The following is a 21,739-nucleotide window of genomic DNA, read 5'->3' as shown; positions in this document are numbered from 1 at the left end:
CTTTTTAAATTATATTTCAAGCCAACTTCAGATGAGGGAACATTGTTTACATGCATGATTTAATTCTGCCTGATAAATGATAGAATCCAAATCCTAGAATTTGTAATTTTTATTTATTCATGCTCTTGTTTGTTTCAGCTGTTGAGTAGAGAGCTTATCTTTCTGAGAGATGCTTCATCAAATTCAGAGTCACGGGGGACTGACTGAATTTGCCTGCTGCTAAATCTGCCCATCTATATTGTTCCAATTTTTGCAGAAAAAATATTTTGTTTTATCCCCTCCCCATAGGATCACATGATGAAAGAAAACTTGCTTTATTTTACAGTAGGAAATATTGGTGAAAACTTGCATGGATGGAATATTATGTTCTTGTGCTCGTCCAGGGTTTCAATATACATTGTACAATCAGTTAGAGTTTCTCTGGTTCCCACCAGAGTATCTGGGGGTGCAGATAACTAACAATCTGACTTGGTCTCTTCATAAGTCATCTTTAGTGAAACATGCAAACCAGTGTCTGCCTTTCCTGCATCGAATGAGGAGAGCACATCTTTCTCCTTCTGTCCTGGCCACTTTTTACAGAGGCATGATAGAGAGCATTTTAACAAACTGCATCACTGTTTGGTTTGATGGTAGCAGAGCGTCAGATAGAAGGTCCATACAGAGAGTGGTAAGGACAGCTGAGATTATAGGAAGTTTTCTCATTATTCAGGATACTGTTTACAAATGTTATGTGCTTTGAGCTCAAAGCATTGTTAGAGACCCCACACACACACTTCATGGTCTGTTTCTGTTGGTCTCCTCTGGGAGGAGGTTTCAAAATATTTCTAGCAGGACTACTAGATTCTGCAACACTTTTGTTCCTTCTGCCATCCGTCTTGTAAATTCACAGGATTCTTTTTTCTCACCATGTATATGTATGCACCTGAACTAGATTGTGTTGTTTCTCTTTGTTATATATGTGTGTGTTACGTGGGTAGAGGCATAATTTTTTTGTCATGTTTATGTAGGGTATATGGTTACCCCTTGAGAACTGAATGCAATGAAATTTCATTTTAATATATGCTGATTAGTGTGCATTTAAAGTGACAAAGCTATTCTGTTCTGTTCTGTTCTATTCTATTCTATTATATTCTATTCTCACCTCCATTAAATCTGACAGGTAAACATTTTTCCATGTGGCTTCTTAAGATTAGAAAGTGATGGGAGAATGTAAAACATAAAAATATAGAATTGCATCCTCTGCTACCTTTGTTCATGTCAAGAGGAACTTGACAAAGAAATAAATGACTTAGAAGGCTGGTGGACTATCCCTTGTTCCAGGAATTCAAAAAGAGTTTGGGATGAAATCTTTTGAAGATGCCTTAGATCTGGAACGTGCCTGTACTTAACAGAGGTTAGTATTAAGTAGTTAAAAAGTTCATTTTATAAACCTTAAGATAGATATCTCATTAGCTACTCTGGTTTTCTAGGAATCAGGCATAGCCAGAATTTGCATAATTCCATTTTCTTATGTATGGAACTGAAAGCAGAATATATTACGCAGAATTAGCACTTTGTCTTCATTTATGTGTTTTAGCATGTTTGTTTTCCTATTGTTTAATGTACAGATTCATGTTCTGTTGCTTCTTATAGCTCAGTATATGGATTTGCTCTATATTAATACAGTGTATTAATATAGAGCAAATTCACCATTTCTACTGACTATAAGGTATCAGTAGAAATGGTGAATAATAATTTCTATAGTTAATGTTGATCAATCACCTGCTATGTATTTGAAAATGACAATATTGTCCCTTTATAGAGGATATAGATCTTCATTAATATTTTCCTCTCATTCACTTTTTCTGACTATAAAAAACACCACATTAATCCTTTGCTTTGATTGGCACCATCTCTTTTCATGGGTTCATCTGCTCCAACATGGATTCAAGCTTGTCTGAAACTGAATGATAAGCTCTTCTTTGGTAAAAGCCATTATATTCACTAGTAACTGAGCATAATATTGATGGACTGCCACACAATTCTCTTCCATGTGTAATTGAATTTATATTCATAATAGAGCAATGAAAAATAAACTGTGTATATGTAGGTTTTTCCACCCACCATAAAGCCAGGCATGCTTCTGGCACTCTCTTTTTCATAAAGAGAGTGTAATGGAATTTTCACTAACAGATGAAATTGCATACTTGTGACTCATCTAACAGAAGAAATCTATTTAGCTGTCATTCCTTGAGGTTTAGGGTGCAAGCCTGTTCATATTTATCAGAGAGAAAGCTTTATTGAAATTAGGACAATTTATTTCTGAACAAATCTGTACCAGATTAAACTGAAAGATTTAGCAACTATAGCCTAATATTCAATGTTGATATACTTTTATTTGGACAGTACCCTTTCTGACATAAGTTCATAACTGAATGCTTCTCACAAATTAAACAAATCATTGGGTGAAGAAGATTGGATAAGGCAAAAAGAACCTTAGGTGAGATCTTTCCTCCTTGAAACCTGGTTTCCTAAGTGCAGGGAATTTTTTAATATAGAGAAGCACCACATTATGCGTTATCTATAGTCTGAATTGATACAGCTCAGTCAGAAACTTTTCAAATAATACGTTCTACATAGTGTTATCTACTTGGGAATGTTATGTTTAGTCTAAGGCAGTACTAATATGTATGTCTAAGTACTGATACAAAATGCAAGACGGTGTAAAAGAACATACTAAATTAAAGTAGGAGATGCATACAGAAATACAAATTTATAGAAAAGATAATTATGCTGGCTTATATTACATAAATGACATTGCAAACCTAAATATTTTTTCTGGGTAATGTGTTCTAAGGCAACCCAGTTTTTGTTTTATGGGCATAACTCCTACAAAAGATCCTACTCCTATGTTATTATGAGTGATGTAAAAGAACCATTTCCGCAGAGTCAGATTTCTGTGTTCCAAATCCCAGATTTGCAAAGGGAAAGGCCATTGAAATCAACTTTTTATTCATGAGCCTTGGTGGCACAGTGGTTAGAATGCAGTACTGCAGGCTACTTCTGTTGACCGCCAACTGCCAGCATTTCAGCAGTTCGATTCTCACCGGCTTAAGGTTGACTCAGTCTTCCATCCTTCTGAGGTTGGAAAAATGAGGACCCAGATTAGGGGCAACATGCTTACTCTGTAAACTGCTTAGAAAGGGCTATAAAGCACTGTGAAGCAGTATATACTGTAAGTCTAAGTGCTATTGCTATTTTCAAGAACCAGGCAGTGTGTGTTCAACATGGAGATAAGGTCCCTATGAGTCTTTGGGAACCCAGATATTAAGTATACAAAGAACTGAGGCACAGATAAGTTCTATGTTACAAGGAAGAATTCCTTGATAGTTATTAATCACTCAAAAAGAAATTCTTGCTTGCAAATAGCTCTTGCAGTCAAAGACTAGGACCTGAATTTTGCTAGGGGAATGTTTGCAGGATGAATCATGAGTTTCTCCAGTTGGAAGGATGGAAACAGTGTTTGTGCCTGAATACTTTGTCCTTTCATAGTTAAACATTCTTAATTAACTCAAGGTTGCCTCTGAATTTGCTTTAGAAATATGTGTGTTTTTTTTAAAAAAAAATCTCCATCCAGTAACAAAGGTGATTCTATGAATGTGACATTAGGCAGTACATCTGGTACCCTTCCTCAAGGGCCATAACAAAGCCACTCTGTGTGTAGATAATTAAATCTGATAGGAGTGCTATAACCCAAGGAATAACTGCAAATGCTGTCAGAACTTGCAATTCCAGTGATATAATTATATTCAACAGTCTTAAAAGGATTGGATCTCATTCATGCCTATTGAGGAAATAATTAATGCATAAAACCCATGAATTCAAAAACCTGGTACAATAGCTCTAACCAACAGTGTATAATTATTTGTCAACAAAATCCTTATTTACAAAAAATGGTTGTTGCTCTTTACATCAGCTTCTTAGGAATTAGGAACCACATAATTAAAGTTTCCTTCAAATTGAGCTTGACTTCTGGTGATTCCATGTACATGTTCATGTGGGTTTCTTAAGAATTATATAGAAGTGCCTTGCATTGCCTTCTAATGATAATAGTATTATTATACACACATTTTCTCAATTCAGACAGTACAAAATCATAGATGAAATGCAGAGAAATGCCTGCTGACATTGTTTTCAATATTGATGGGAAAAGCCTGAAGGGAAACAGTAAACACATTCCATAAGGCTGGATAACCACACTCAGAAAGCTAGCCTTAATGGATCTATAGCAGTTTTCAGTATATATCACAAGGAGCTGACTTGAGGCCAGTATTATTCAATATTGTTATTAAAGACCAGGATAACAGATTGATGGACTCCTTATCAAATTTATGGGTGACACAAAATCAGGAAATCTGGTCAATATCAAGGATGATAGAATGAAAGTCTAGTCCAGTCTTAGCAAGTTGAATAGAAAAATGAGGGCTGAGGAGAAGAAGATACACAACAAGGAGAAATATTAAGCATTACATTTAGGGAGGAAGAATATGAAATATATGTGAAATAAATATATGATCTGAATTCATGGTTTGGATGCAATACATCAGAGAAGGAGCTGGATGTAGTCACCGAGAAGTTAATCTTGAGCCAGTAGTATGAAAGATCTAACACAATTCTGGGCTGGGTTAGAAGCATTGATGTGAAAATATAACAGAATAACAGAGTTGGAAGGGACCTTAGAGGTCTTTTAGTCCAACCCTCTGCTCAAGCAGGAGACCCTAGGCCAGGGGTGTCAAACTCAATTTCATTGAGGGCCGCATCAGCATTGCAGTTGCCCTCAAGGGGCCAGGTGGGTGTGGCCAGGGTGGGCGTGGCCTACTGGGTGGGTGTGGCTAGAGTGCGTATGGCCTACTGGGTGGGCGTGGCCAGCTCTACATTGTTCGCATCAAGGGTGCCTATGGGAGCCTGGGCAGGAGTGGGACAGATCTGAGGGTCTCTGGCAGAAGGAGGGTCTCTCGGCCAGGGCCAAGGCAGTGGGGGCCATTCCCTCACTGTTTCCAGGATGGCTTCACGGGCCGCATGAAACCACTTCGCGGGCCGGATCCGGCCCCTGGGCCTTGTGTTTGACATGTCTGCCCTAGGCCTATACCATTCTGGACAAATGGCTGTCCAATCTCTTCTTTAAAATTTCCAGTGATGGAGCACCCACAACTTGATTACAGATGGCAGGATGGTCTTCTAATATTATTCTTTAGCAACTGAGAAATTAAGGGCAAATTGGAGGGCACAGTCCTGATGCTTCCTCAGTGGGAAAAGGTTTTAAATTGAAATTGTTAACTAGATATATTCAGGCCAGCAAGCTATATATTAATATTATATGGAAGGCAAGATTCTGGCAGTCATCCTGTTTTGCTGATATGTATGAGGATAGACTTGAAATTTCAATCACACTAGATCAACATGTACTCCTGGGAATGGATCCAGGTCTTATAGAAACAGAATGCAGGCTGCTGTCTCCAAATGACTCAGTTATCTCCAGTCTCCTGCAACTAGCTTTCAGCTACTTCCTTGTTGTGTAAATTTGTTCCCTGCCTCTGGTGACATTGAGTTGCAGGTTTGTTTTAATTACAAATTTCTTTGTTTAGAACAATGCTAATTATTTTAAAATGTGGATCACAATAATGATCCGCTGTAAATATTGGTTAATCTACTAGTACTGGAAGTTCTGAAGCAGAACCATATGCATGGTGCCTTTGAATATCTGGAAGCTGTAGTTGGTGCAAAACACAGCAGCTCAGTTTTTGGTAAATAAAAGCTGTTATGGACACATTACATTTGTGCTGCAGGTCCTGTACTGATTTCTGAAGGTTCCAAGATGCAATTTAAAATGCTGATATTAAGCTATAAAACTCTATATGGCTTAGCTTCCCATGGGGAAAAATGATTAATTATTCCTTCTTTTCAGAAGGTGAGAGAAGAAAAGGCCTGGAAGCAGAGTTTTTTTTTTTACTAATAACCCCTAACTTATTATATTATTGTCTGCTGCTATTGATACTCATATTGTTATATGCATATTATTAAACACTGGGAATCTGTATGTGATTTTACATGTTTGATAGATAGATAAATAAGCAGATATATTTAATAGATTTAAACCCATCTTCTTGTATCCTTCTCTGGTTTCTGAACAATCTATGCAGACAATAAATATTTCTTCTGAGAAGAGAAAGTGCCCAGTGCCTAAATGCACATTTGTTCCCTGATGCTTGAATTTATTTCATCAGCCATCCAACTGAGCTGCCCATGATTACTACTGGCCCTATGTCCAATTTATTTGATCACTGCACCTAATCAGCATTATTAAAAAAGGAAGAAAGCGTTATAAAGCATAGTCACCTCTTAACTTGCTCACTGTCAAAATCTATGTTGCTCATTTGTTAAATGAGTTTCACCCTATTTTACGACCTTTCTTGCCACAGTTGTTAAGAGAATCACTGCAGTTGTTAACTTAGTAACACAGTTGTTAAATGACTCTGGTTTCCCCATTGACTTTAATTTAATTTAATTAATTTAATAATATTTATATACCGCCCTTCTCCCTGAGGACTCAGGGCGGTTCACAGGGCAAAAGTCAAATACAAAGTACAAACATTAAAAAGAGATTAAATAATTGCCCAAGTTAAAACAATTAATACAATAATAAAACCCCAAAAATAAAATTAAGAGTACAAAAAATAAAAACCCCACCAATCCCCATCAGGCTAGGCCGGCTTGTACAAACAAAAACGTCTTGAGATCGCGACGAAAGGAGCGAAGATCGGGCGCCATCCGGAGCTCTACCGGCAACTGATTCCACAGCTCCGGAGCGCCCACAGAGAAGGATCTCCCCCTGGGCGCCACCAATCGACATTCTCTGATCGGTGGCACCGTGAGGAGGCCCTCTCTGTGGGAACGCACAGGGCGCAGGGAGCTTGATGCCGGCAGCAGATGTTCCCTAAGGTACTCCGGCCCCATGCCATGAAGGGCTTTGAACACCATTACCAGTACCTTGAATCTCACCCGGAAGGCAACTGGCAACCAATGCAACTTTGCTTGTCAGAGGGGATCACATGATCCTGGGATTCTGCAACCATCATAAATCTGAGTCAGTTGGATGCTGCAATGGTTGTAAGTGTGAAAAAAGGTCATAAGTCAGTTTTTCAAAGCTGTTGTAACTTTGAACGGTCACTAAATGAACTGTTGTAAGTTGAGGACTACCTGTATGCACAATAATGTATGTTTACTTCCAAATTAAAGAATTATTAAAAAAAAACAACTCTGCCCGTTTCATCAGATTAAACTTGATGAACTAATAAAGAACTGTGTGTGTGTGTGTGTGTGTGTGTGTGTGTGTGTGTGTGTGTGTGTGTGTGTGTGTGCTTTATTGATTTGATTAAATTTATATCCTGCCTTTTCTATAGGCCTTATTCAGGCATCTTACCTGAGAATCTTCATCCATTTTTATCCCATAACAATAACTGAGATAAATTGGTCGAGAGAGAGTTCAAAGGTTCCTAATGAGTCTTTACGGTCCTAGGACAACACTTTAACCTCTACACCAAATTTAGCCGTCTCCTGATTCCTATGTTAGATTGAACAGAATCACAAACACAGTAAAGGCCGCAAAAATAGGACAAATTTGAATGTGTTAATGACTCAGAGCACCACAGAGATAGAGTATTGAAGAAATTGATCTATTTCTCTTCAAGGATAATATTAGGGTGGAAAGGAAGAAGGGGAAGACCAGTCATTTCCTGAATGACATTTCTAGTTTTTGATCAGAATGAATGATTTTAGCACTGAATGGTTTCAGGAAAGCTTATCAATCACTAGGAAAGTTCACTGTTTGCACAGCTAGTCTGGCAAAATGGTTAAGGTGTTGGAGTACTTATTCAAGTCCATCCTCTGTTAAGTGACTTTGGGCTTGTCACTTTATCTCAGTCAACATCACAAGGTTCTTGTGGGTTAAACTGAAGGAATGAAATTATATGCATGCTATTTTCAACTCCGGGAGTAAAGGTGGAATATAAAGGTAACCAAATAAATCATAATGCATTGGGGAACAGGATGCTGAAGTACTGCATAATAAGACTGTACAATGGTCAGGAAGAAAAGTTTGATGACATGTATGAGATCTGGCAAGTTATATAGCACTGAATATTTGGAACAGGCTGGCTAAAACCCTTCTGCCTTGCCACTGATGGTTCCACATTTCTCACCCAACCAGGTCCTAGTGCATTTTTATGACTTTAGTACTAATTGAGTTAAAAGCCAAAAAGCCTTAAACTGTTTTACATCTATCACAATCCATTAATCCTTCACCTGTTTTTTGAAATGCCATAGCTAATGCATCTTCAGTGCCATGTGCCATTTTCATAATTATTTACCATCATGTATGCAACACAGCTAACAGAGGCATTGTAGACTTTATGTAAAAACCAAAAAGAAAACATTTTGGAATTATAAAGGCTGCCTTCACCTCCCCAAACGTGTTTTTTTTTTTACTAACTTGCCTTTCAGCTGCATTGCATTTCTTTGTTCACTTCTCAGCCTTCTCAGTCTGATTAACTTTTCTTTTTTTTGTCCCACAAACATGCGGCGACGGCTGAGAAGCGAACGGAGAAATGAAATGCAGCTGAAAGGCGGGTTAGTAAAAAAAATGCTTGGGGATGCGAGGGCATCTGGGCAGGGTGTGTGTGGCAACCTTACCCTGCGCAGCTTCGGCAGGTGTCCAGCAGGTGGAGGGAAGCAACTTCACACACACACGCCACCTGTTTTGCCTTCTTGCCACATGGTGGCAGCGTCAGCCACTGGCCAGGCGGAAGGCGATCCAGCAGGAGCAGCCGGTAGAGGCCAAAAGCACCCAGCCAGTATGAGAGGCACAGCACCCACCAGGGCCCAAAGAGCACCAGGTTCAGCCCCTTAGCTGAAGGGATGCAGGCTGGCAGCACTCACCAGCCCAGGCAGAGGTGTGGATGGCACGGTTTTATCGGCGGCCATTGGTGAAGGGCCCTGGCAGGCTGGTGGCGGGTGGTGCTCCAGTGGTCACATGGAAGATCTGGGCTGACTCATCCTGCGCCAGGCAGGAGCAGCCCAGCAGGGCAGCCCAGAGCAGCACAGCTAGGAGGGCAAAGGGCCCCACGATGCCAGCAGCACAGGCAGCCACCTGGCAGCTGCATGGCAACAATGCAGCCAAGAAATGTCCCAGCAGCAGTAGTGGGTGGAGGCCAGGGCTCGCTGAGGGTTTGGTTCATTGTGGCCCCAGGCAAGTAGGCAGTGGGATGGAGAGGGCAGGGCCGGCTGTAGCCAGTTTCACCAGTGGCTGCTGGTGAAGGGCCCTGACAGGCCAGTGCCCTTTCTGCCTCTGTCCACCATGACCACACCAGTACCATACCTGGTCTGCCACCACACTCTTGCCGCTGTGTTGCTTCTCCACCCCATGCACAGGCCTTGCCCCACCCCCGCACACTCACGGCCTACTGGTGCTGGTACTGGCAAAAAGTAAGCCCTCCCCGAAAGTAAGACGTTCTGCTTATTTCAGAGCCCCAAAGAAAGTAAGAAAGGGTCTTACTTTCAGGGAAACACAGTATACTGCTTCAGTCATGCAGATGTACATGGCATACAATGAAACACAATTCAGTACAGTAATTTAAAAATTATAAATAATAATAAATTCTATCAAAGCAGATGCAACATAGTATTATATTATTATTTAAACCATAACATATTCTAATACCAAGGCAGACTCATTCATATTTGGTTCCTAGTCCCAAACACTTTTTAAAAAGTTATGTTTTTACAAGAATCCTAAATCTAGGAGACAGGATTGGTTCTAATGGTTGGTGGAAAGGCAATTCACAGGAAGAAACAGTTTCAGGCCTCCCTGATTGCTTACATTTTCCAGTCTGAAAATACCAATGGGAAATTGCACATAATGTGAGAAATCATTGTGTTTCAAAATACTATAAAAATATTAGGTGTTAATATTAACAGTGGTAATATGAGAGTTATTGGTTAGGTCCCACTGAATTGGAATTCATGAAGTTCAGTTGCAATTTTGAATGTCTGTCATTTTACAAACTAACATTTTAAGAATCATATTCTTGTGTGTTCCCTTTGAAAATGTCAAGCTTTTCTCCCAAAAGGTGTATGAACTCTAAAAACGAGACAGTTAATAAATGAAGTTAATAGTCCACTTGATATGGAATTTATTATATCTCATTCATGTTTCAGATTATGTTGCATATTATTATTGCTTTAGCGTACTCTATCTCAATTCGGTTGGTGGAGTTGATCAATCTCTCAATGAAGTGAGTAACTGACTTGTAAACTTTAGTTAGATAGCCTTGGCCCATGAAAAGTGCCTAGCTGAGCTAGGCATTTTAAGATTAGATATGAGCTCTTTTCCCAGCTTTTTTTTTTTTTTACAAAGCACTGATATTAAAAACCCAATTTCTCTGCTGTCTAGGAAAGTCTTAAAGCAGGACTTTTTTTCCCTTTAGCATCATGTTCGGCAAAGTTTAAAATTCAGAAATAAAAAGTTTTGTTTAAATTTGAAAGAAGAAAACCCTAACAAAAACTTTATTGGTTATTGGGAACTAGCCTTGTTGCAAAATCAGTTACAATAATTTCCTGGAAAAGTTTTGTTTTTACAGCTTCAATTTAGCTTCCTTTGGTTTCTTTCCGTTTTCTTTCAGTATTTTTTCCTAAAATTTACTCCATTGTTTCAAGAAGCAAACATAGTTGGGGTGTATGTGTGTATCCATATTTACTTCTGTTTTCATGATACACCACAGCCTTTCTGGCTGCAGTTCTTTTGTATTTGCCTTCCCTGGGATAGCACTCATGAGATTCAACTGGCCCTAATCTTTTGATCTTTTAAGAAGGCTTTGAAGACATGCTTGTGGACAAGATGTTAGATAAATTCAGCTTGTGAGGTAGGGGTGTGTGTCTCAAATGTCTACCTGCTTATTGTATTTTTAATTACTTCTTGTCTATTGTAATTCTGTTTTTATTGTTGCATACACTGTCTAGAATCACAGTTTTGGAGTGTTGGGCAGCTATATAAATTTGATAAATCAATAAACAAAGAGACCACAAAATCTCTGTCGAGAGAACTGTACAGAAATGGATGGGGCATTAATTGTTCACTTAGTCCTCTTTTACATCAGGATTTCATTGGAGCTGTTTGCACTTTTGGGAAAAATAGCTTTTCAAAATAAAATATTTTTAAAAAATTATTTAAAAAATAATTTAATATTTAAAATTTTAAAAAGTCAGAAAAGTTCGTACAGTCAGGAATGGCAAAATAGTAGTGTGAAATCTCACAAAGACTCTTGGCACCTAAATGTCAAGATAATTTCATAATGGATGAATTTATGCAGCATGTACAGTATCTCTCAACATAAAGAACTAATTGTGACCATCCCTTTAAAATAAGGGTTTCTAGGTAAGGTGGAACTTCTTACTTAGTCCAATATAACCCAATTACACCTAATTTTTTTTAACAATGCTGTTATATAAAAATGGATCAAAATTTCCATAACAATGGTGCTTTATTTCATTAAACAAATGTCCCTGCAGATTTTTATAAAGGACATTTGTTTTTCACTTACAGATCATCTGGAGGCAATATTTCTATAAAACGTGCAATGAAATATCAGCAAACTAGTTGTTGTTTCTTCACAACAGACTGCATTACTCTGTGAATGCCTCCAAATATATGCATAGCCCACTAATATCTAAAGTATGTTTGAAAAAGACTCTTTACAGTTTCCAAATGATAAAAATGCTTATTCACTCTGTTGAGGAAGTTTTAGTCTACTTCCCTATTGACATTGTCTAAGACTGACTTTTTTATGTAGATAGTGTACAGTCAGTTGAAAGATAATGAAAATGAAAAGGCAAAAGAAAATAAGAACATGTAAGCATTTTAGAACTGAAGACTAGACTAGACTAGACTAGGATAGGATAGGATAGGATAGCATAGGATAGGTTACTTTATTGGCCAAATGTGATTGGACACACAAGGAATTGTGCATAAGCTCTCACTGTACATACAAACAACAAAGTAATATAATCATAAGATATTGATAGAAGACGGTAGTGAAACAATTGATAAATATATTTGTATTTTAAGCATTTTATTGCCCCATGGATAGATCTGCCAAGGTTTTAGTTAAACCTAAGCACAAACTCTTTACCAAATGCATCTCAGAGAAATGTGAAGGATGGGTGCTCTAAATTTCTCCAAGGGAACGAGAATTTGTCTAATAAATTTCATAAAGAAGAGGAACCTATCTTGTTAGTGACAATAGCATTACTACTCACCCAATGGAGGTGTTCTTTCATTATGTCTTTCCTTGGGATTTAATGGAAGGATGGGAAGCCAGGGGTACTATAGGATTAGACTAATAATACAGACTTACAAAAAATTAAAACCAACTTAAAGCCTAATGACAATAATCCATATTTTGTACCTGACCTATAGCAAACACTAGTTGACATGAAAAATATAATATAGAAGAAGCATCATACACAGACGACTTTGGAAGTTTCTAGAAGCAAATAGGAAGTACATCTCTTGAATGGCTTGCTTAGTACTTAAGTCTTTTGTTAGCTGTGTAAAATAAATGCATTTTGATTTAAATTTTAGTTAGTCTATATCATACAGTAGGTTATTGGGTTTTTGTAAATTTAGAAGGAGTAAATTTTGGAATATGCTTTCAGACAAAAGCAAGCATTTATTTTCATAAATATTTTCAACTTTAGACCTATTAGACCTCTCAGCGGCTTTTGATACCATCGACCATGGTATCCTACTGCGGCGTCTCAGGGGGTTGGGAGTGGGGGGCACTGTTTTACAGTGGTTCTCCTCCTACCTCCTGGGCTGCTTGCAGTCGGTGTTGACGGGAGGGCAGAGGTCCGCCCAGAGGCCTCTCGTTTGTGGAGTTCCTCAGGGGTCGGTCCTCTCTCCCCTCTTGTTCAACATCTATATGAAGCCGCTGGGTGAGCTTATTCGTGGTTTCGGGGTGGGGTATCATCAGTATGCTGATGATACCCAGCTTTTTCTTTCCACTCCGAACCAACCCAGTGATGGCCTCGACGTGATGTCCCGTTGCCTGGAAGCGGTCCGGGTTTGGATGGGGAGAAACAGGCTTCATCTCAATCCTGCCAAGACTGAGTGGCTGTGTATACCGGCATCTCAGACTAACCAATCTTTTCCATCCTTAACTATGGGGGGTGAGGTGTTACCCCCCGTTGATAGGGCCCGCAACTTGGATTCACGGCTCAGTTTGGAAGATCATATAGGAGCCGTGGCCAGGGGAGCTTTTGCCCAGGTTCGCCTGGTGTGCCAGTTATGGCCCTATCTGGACCGAGATGCCCTACGCACAGTCACCCATGCGCTCGTGACCTCCAGGCTAGACTACTGCAATGCTCTCTACATGGGGCTGCCCCTGAGGACCACTCGGAGGCTTCAACTGGTGCAGAATGCAGCCGCGCGAGTTGTAATGGGAGTCTCCCGATACTCCCATGTAACACCTCTTCTCCGCGAGCTGCATTGGCTTCCAGTTGCCCTCCGGGTGAGATTCAAGGTGCTGGTTATGACCTATAAAGCCCTAAATGGCATGGGCCCGGATTATCTAAGGGAGCACCTGCTGCCAGCGTCAATTACCCATCGTCCTGTGCTCTCCCACAGGGAGGGCCTCCTCAGGGTACCACCAGTCAAGGATTGCCGACGGGCGATCCACAGGGGGAGGGCGTTCTCTGTGGGCACGCCTGCCCTATGGAATCAACTGCCAATGGAACTCTGGACTGCCCCCGACCTTCGTTCATTTCGCCGGGACCTAAAAACCTGGCTCTTTGAGCTATCTGGTCTGGACTGAGGGGTTTAATGTTTTTAAATTGTGATTTAATTTTTGTGGCTAGACTTAATTTAATTTATTTTATTTTATTTTAATTTTATATTGGATTGTTTTTAAATTTTGCCTTGTAAACCGCCCTGAGTCCTTTGGGAATAGGGCGGTATATAAACCAAATAAATAAATAAATAAACTTTATCTACATACTGTATGTTGCTATCAGTCAAACCAATTTGACAGCCCCTAATCAATCAATATGCTTGCACTAACAATATTGTAAAGTTATGTGGCCATTGGCTCTGAAACACCATTCCTTCAGTAGGTTTGGGTGAATGATTATGAAGGAAAGTAGAAAAGGAAGGTAAAGACTTGTGATATCTGCCAGGGACAGTTGCTGGGTCTGAAATGGTGGCGACATTCTCTCTCAGCAAACTGAATTGTTTGTATCGGTTACCATAGAAAATAACTTTCCACACTATGGATTAATAGGTGATATCAGTTTAAAATACATCAACAAAAATTGAGATGAAGCAGCCACATGGATGTCTGAAACAATCTATATAATTGAAGTCATTTCTCTCTCCTCCACCGAGCATCTATGGCTCCGTAACTTATTCATGGCTCCATTATATGTTAACATGTGTTGTGATTCACCACTCAGGAATCCTGATCCTAATTATAATGCTGTCTTTTTTGTGTGTACTGGCCTATAATTTGAACCCCAAATACTCAAGAGTGAAATGAAGCAATGCTTTATGGCTCATGTCCTGACACGCACCAGTGATCTGCTGATGTGTCTTTTCACACAGACTCCAAGAATACAAAACCAAATGTGTTTTATAAAATGCACAAAAACAGAACATCAACAAATGATATGTTCTTTCTATTGGAAAGAATATATATATATATTATTAGCCTGCCTGGTTTATGTTTTTTTTTAATAAGGTAACCTGCAAAATGTATACTTTCTTTATTCAATTGTCAATATACATGGCCTTGATATCTGTTTGTTGAAAGAGGTGAGATCATAGGCGAGTTATTTATTGAGTCAGATCTGAATCTTATCAAAGCAGAATGCAAATATATATGCATATCTTGAGATACTTACTGGTGTCTCCCTTCTCTGGGGATTGTTCATATAGATCCCACTCTCTTGTTTGTATAACTGAGGCTGAAATTCTGTCTTAAACTGAGACTTATTAGAGATGGTTGCTGAGGACTTGAGTACTTTTTCTAATATTATGCATATTAATCTGTATCATTAGAGCATAGTGAGATGATTATCAGTGGCTTTGCCATTTTGTACTCACTATAACCCTCTGCACATATACACAAAATAAGAAGCACTCTGTAGGCTTTGAACATGGAGTGAGAAAGAAAATATTATGGACTTGTTAAGTAGCATGACACTGGCAGTATGCCATGCTTAAATTCTCAGTATGAGAGATAATAGCTGGGTGAGAAATGTTTAAAAGGTGAAATTGAAAAAAGAAGTCAAATTTGGTATGTTCATATAGATTTGTTTTTTTAATTGAAAAGAAAATAAAGCAAAAAGGAAGGGTAATCAGACTAGGCAAACAGTCAAATCTATTTTCAAATGTAGGTGAAGTTCATTTACCTTTAATTGAGAGATATAAGATTCTTTGGAAATGACATTCATTTTTGGCACTAAAAAAGCTATAATTTATTTTTTCCCAGTTTAAGAAAGACAAGAAAGAAAGCTGTGCAAATAAAAGGATAAGATGGGTGAGCTGCTTGGTCCATTGGAAAGTGCATTTCCACATTTAATGGAAGCATGAAAAACTATAGAGATCACATATTACTGGATGGGTAATCATACAGTGAAATAATTCACTTTATAACTAAGTGTAAGGTAACCAAACTTCATACATGAGAATTTCACTCATATTCTCATCTTCTTTGAAAGAATTTATATAGCAAATTATCTTAGAACTAACAGGAATGAAATGCAGACATGTTTCTAGTTAAAGAAAATTGGGGTGATCTAAAGTGCAGCAATTTCACTCTAGCTGAGCCCCATAAGCTACTATCTTCTGCTTATAGCATATAACATTTGAGTCCCTATGTATTATCTATATAGCTAATAGTAGCCAGGGAAAGGATGCGTCATTTTGATGGTTATGTTAGGGTGACAATGGAACTCCCATGTTTCTACTCTTCTCCACTCAGTAATAAATTCCAGTAATAAAATATTGGAATTACATCCAGTCATGTAATTTGACAATGGGTAAATTGGCCTGTTTGGTTTATTGCGAAGAAACCTTCTGAGCTATGTTGTTTTAACGCTGCTGCTAAGCAGGTAGCGAGTCAATGGATTTGGAGACTAATGGGTTAAATTAAAAGCTGTTCATAGGTTTCCAAAGGGAAAGTGCAATATAAGTATAATGGCATTATTCTTAAGTATATTTTGTACATTCAAACAGATTGGAGAGCACAAAAGTGAGACTCGTTTATTTTTGTTTTATAGGCAAATAACTGCAAGCTAGGGAATAACACAGCAGTGAGCATGATTTGGATATGTGGGAAGATATTAAAGAAATTATGAAACAATCAGTTTTAAATACCCAGAGGACTATGTGGGTGACTGCATTATATTACATGCTGTAATGTGAAATGATTACCTAATGCATTATATAAGCTGTTTGTGAAAGCTGCTCACTGGCAGAATCATATGTAGAAATGGAAAAGGAGAAAAGTCAGGAACAAAAAAAAAACCCCACAAGTGGTTCAAATATAATTTTTTTCCAATGTTTCTTGTTTGTCAAGAACCGCTTTCCGTAGTCATTAGCTAATGCCTTTGATGATGATGCAGACGATTTTCCCCTTTTCATTTCAGGGAAAGTGAACAAAACAATAACAGGTATTTTCTTTTTTATTACATATGAGGAAGAACGGCTTACCTTCAGAAGTTGTGGATTGTCAGAAATTGTGGTGCTGCATCACTGAAGACTTTTGAGAAAAGTCTGGCTAGCCACTTGCCTGGAATGGTAGAGGGCAGGGGTAGGCAACCTTGGCTCTTTTATGACTCATGGACTTCAACTCCCAGAATTCCGGGAATTGAAGTCCATGAGTCATAAAAGAGCCATTGTTGCCTACCCCTGGTATAGGGTTTCCTACTTGAGCAGGGGGTTGGACTAGAAGACCTTCAAGGTCCCTTCCGACTCTGTTATTCTGTTAACTACAATGTTCATTGAATCTCCTACAGTGATATCCACAGTATTTATGGTGAAGTGCCTTATCATGCCAATGGATAATTTCCTTATGACCTATGGAAGGTCCTAGTATCTATATATCAAGCATGATTTATGAAGTAATTTAATGAGTTTATGTTGGTTGATCACTGTGTTATTATTTGTTTAGCCCTGACATTTACAATATGGGCCCACAATACCAGGGAAAGGTATCAAGCTTATTCAGTCAATATTCAATTAGCAATAGAACAGTTACATATTTCTAAAATATCATGCATACAGTTAATCATGTAATCAGGGTTCAAAGTTGGACACCAAGAAGTCTTTGAGTACAGATGAAAAGAGTTTGAGATATAGAATATCTATTAGCAGGGGAAAAACTCTATTAAATGCAGAAAAAATTGAAAGACACAATAAGAAGATTGAAAATATATATCTCTAGAATGCATACAGGCAAATCATGTGATCTTTCGCAGCCAAGTCCAGGCATAACATTTGGGGAGAAATGGGGCAATCAGAATGAGCTTCCCACTTTTATTCTCACTTGAAATCCTCCAGTGATGCTGGAGTTTCTTGCCCCTGTGGTTGGGATTTCTCTTTACTGGAAATGGATCAAGATCCTTACATATTGTCTCACATCTCAATTAACCTAACAATGGAGCGTATATCCATTTTATTATGGTTAATGTTAGCAGTAACAAATATACCTTCTCTCTTTTGCCTCTCCATTCTCACACTTAACAAAAGAATTATGGAATCTGAATTGTATCCATCACTTAAGATTGAATTTCAGGGAAAAAAATGATGGCAAACATTCAGCAACAGAGTTCCATTCCAGCAATCAGGTTGATAAGTGAAATGGTTGCTAAGTGAACACATGTGACTGAAAGGGAGGGAGGGAAAGAGAAATAGAGAGATGCTGCAAAGATCAATGGTTGCTGTCATCTTATTCCGATAAAGTTTTCTCATACAACTATGCCAGCAATAATTTCACTTTAACATGCATTGTCACGTTCATTGTAACATGCACAAATTGGTTGGAAAATAAATTTTTATTAGCATTTATCCCCATTATTTTTGTCAATAGTCCTAACTGTTGAGGAATAGGTAGTTGCAGGTAATGAAACAATTTTGTAGACTAGAAATGGAAAAAAGACCTGTGATAATCAAGCTTGATCTGTGATGGAGAGAGAAAGATGGAGAGATTAAAAATATCTATTTCTTTATCACCATTGTCTCTGCTCAATATTACTCAATAAATTTATTTGGGATTAGAAAGAGTTAATTGAATATAGCTTCATGGGGTAATATTGATTGAATTCTTGAAAACTTGAAGTATTTCTGCTTGTTTATGAATGTTAAGTGTCAGTGTTATCCCGCTTTATATTTGTGGGTTATGTTGCTATATGTTTAAATTTATTACAAATAGTTTGGCTACAAAAGTGACTTAAATGCTTAAAAGAAAGCAAAGTACCGTACATTGCATTAGAGAGTTTTTTTTAAAAAAGAATAATTAAGATTACTTATCTGGAAATAAATCTTAATAAATTTTGCGAGATTTTTGAGCAGAAATTTATAGAACTGCATAGTAAATTTATCGCCCTGCTTACAGTAATTTGATCTAAACTCTTAATTTAATTATGTAGGTTGTTGTAATAGACTTATAGGAGGCTTCAAAAAAATTTTTTTAGATGGCTTCAAAGCTTCTGTTCAAATATAAAATTTACTTTTATGTCTTTGGTTCATCCTTTTCCCTAGGATAAGTTTCATGTCCTTATCTTTCACTCATCCTCTGGTTAAAAATCTTTTCAGGTTCCTCTTCCCAAGAGAATCTAGCAATGTGAACTCTAGCAGTAAAATAATGAACTCAAGGCTCTGAAAGCAACAGTTCATAAGAAAGCAAATCTTGGGAGATAAACTTTCTGAATGTCAGCAAACTCTTGAACTGCTCCCTTGTCTACAGCAAAGCATCTGACTTTTTTTCTTTGACATTCCTGCTGTGAATTAGATTGAAATCTTTATTCCACAGGACCAGAATTTTTTCATTCAGTTTAGGACATGGATTTCTGCCTTTGATGGAAATAAAGTAGAACAGAAGTTAAAAATTAGAATTGTTTGTAACAACAATCAACAAGTTAGTTTAGGGACTTTTTACTTAATTTAGTATACCATACTAATAATCTTGTCTGTTGAAGATAGCCAATGTGGACTAGCGATGAAACTATTGGATTAGGGCCATGAAAGATAATGTTCAAGTCTATTCCTCAATATGCAAGCTTGCTTGGGAACTATGATCTGTCTCAACACAATCTACCTCTCAGATTATTTTTGGAGTTGTTTGGGGATAAAATGGAAGGACAGATTGAACTCTTAAAGAAAACTTGAGATGTAACAGCAATAAGTGAGTGAATGTTTGTAGAAAAGGACATGTTTTCCCTGTACTTAAATCAAATCAACTTGAGGAAACCTGTTCCTCTCTTTCCCCCCTCACTCCCCTCAAAGTCAGTAAGCAGTTCTATTTATTATGAAACCAGTACAGGTAGTCTTTGTACTACCATTCATTTAGCGACCATTCAACATTATAATGCAATTGAAAAACCTACGACCATTTTTCACACTTACAGTCATGACAGCACCCCAATGGTCATGTGATGAAAATTCAGACATGTGGCAACTGGCTCATATGTATGACAGTTGCAGTGTTTCAGGGTCATGTAATTATCTTTTGTGAACTTCTGACAAGCAAAGTCAATGGGGGAAGCCAGATTCACTTAACAACTGTGACTAATGTAACAACTGCAGTGGTTTGTTTAACAACTGTGGCAAAATAGGTTGTAAAATGGGGCAAAACTCACTTAACAACTGTCTTGCTTAGCAACAGAAACTTTGGGCTCAGTTGTGGTTGTAAGTCAAGGACCAGAATTTTAAAAATGTATAGCATATAACACAACATATATTTCCATTACACATGCACAGGTTAAACAGTCATTTCAAAACTGGTGATTCCCTTAAGAATTGTTATAATTGAGCAAGGACCATTGGTTCCAGGGATTATTTCCTGAGGAAGAGATGGACCATTAAGCTATACTTTGGAGCAGTTTTTCCCAAAGCATGTAGCAAATCTTTTTTAAGAGTTAAGAGATTTATGGCATTTCCCCATGCTTGCAAATTTATGGTCCCCCCCCCTCCAATTTTAAAGTTCACAAAGGTCTTCTGATTGCAGGTGAAAAATCCAGGTTAGGTTGAAAGAATTTTAATAGTATAAAAATTGAAATAGTAAAATGAACATTTGCTTTCTGGGCATAATCCATATATGCTTGGATTGCATTCTGAAATTTAGGAAACAATTCCTTTGTGATGAGCTTCAGGATTTTGTCTCAAGTACCTGGAAATTCTTTCTTTCTTTCTTTCTTTCTTTCTTTCTTTCTTTCTTTCTTTCTTTCTTTCTTTCTTTCTTTCTTTCTTTCTTTCTTTCTTTCTTTCTTATTTCTTTATTTATTTCTTTATTTCATGTATCATCAGATTTATGCAGTCACCCAACTCACATTTATATTATGAAAAGGGTTGGTATATGGCTTAAATCCCTTTAGTTTTTTAAAAATAAAACCTTCTTCTCATTGATAAAATTGCTAAATTTCTTACAAAGGAAAAGATTTCAAGAAATATTCTTAAAATACAACATTGCTTCTGCAGCTTAAGTGGAATTTACAGGTTATGTGAATCTTAACTTCTCTGTCCAATGAAGTTGTTATTCAAACCACAAAGCTCCCTGAAAATATAAACCTATTGGCTTTTTGAATCGTAAAAGAGATTGTAAGGATCAAAAAGGACTTTAAGTAGACTCTGTGCAATAAAGAGAATGAGAGAATGAAGATTGTTACATTAAAATAATTCTGTGCAAAATGTATATTTGTGGATATATTTATATGTGTCAGATGTGTTTTATTGTAGTATTTCTATATGCCTACCAAACTTAAAATAATAATTTGGTATACTAATGTTCAAATTGGTCATTTTTTGACACCATGATAAAAAAGGGACATACAATTAATTATTTTTCTCATATTGTTAATCTTGTAAACAGGATTGTTAAAACATATAATCTCTTAGAATAACAATAATATTGTGGCATTTTGCTCCTTGGTTAATATTTCACCAGCAACTAAATAGGAAAGATAGATGGCTTGAGAAAGGAGTGAAGGAATCCATTTATGTCAAAGTGGAAAATCCTTCCCTCAATAGAGATGGAGGCCTCAAACACAATTTCTCCCCCATTTTTAAATACTTTCTTTCACCAGTCCCCTGGAAGATTAAGATCACAGGTTCACCAGGGAGGCCATACTTAACAACCCACCTAAGGATTCAAGATTTGGAACATTTACATTCCAATGAGGATCTGCCTATTCACCTAGTGAGCCTATTCAGATTAGAGGAGAAATGAAACTCCCCTGGAGGGCACATGTAGGGTCCCCCTAACCAACTTGCTCAGACTGAATAAGTGGCAAAATATTTCCAATAAACAAAAAAAGAACTCCAGTTGCATTGACTAAACTTCCAGTCTCTTGTCAGAGTTAACCTTTTGGTTTACAAAAAGAAACACACACACACACACACACACAAATATGGGGAGGACCATGTTTTCCTTAG

The sequence above is a fragment of the Vipera berus genome, assembly GCF_964194415.1.
Source record: "Vipera berus genome assembly, chromosome: 3".
Taxonomy (NCBI): domain Eukaryota; kingdom Metazoa; phylum Chordata; class Lepidosauria; order Squamata; family Viperidae; genus Vipera; species Vipera berus.
This window is presented reverse-complemented; position numbering follows the sequence as displayed.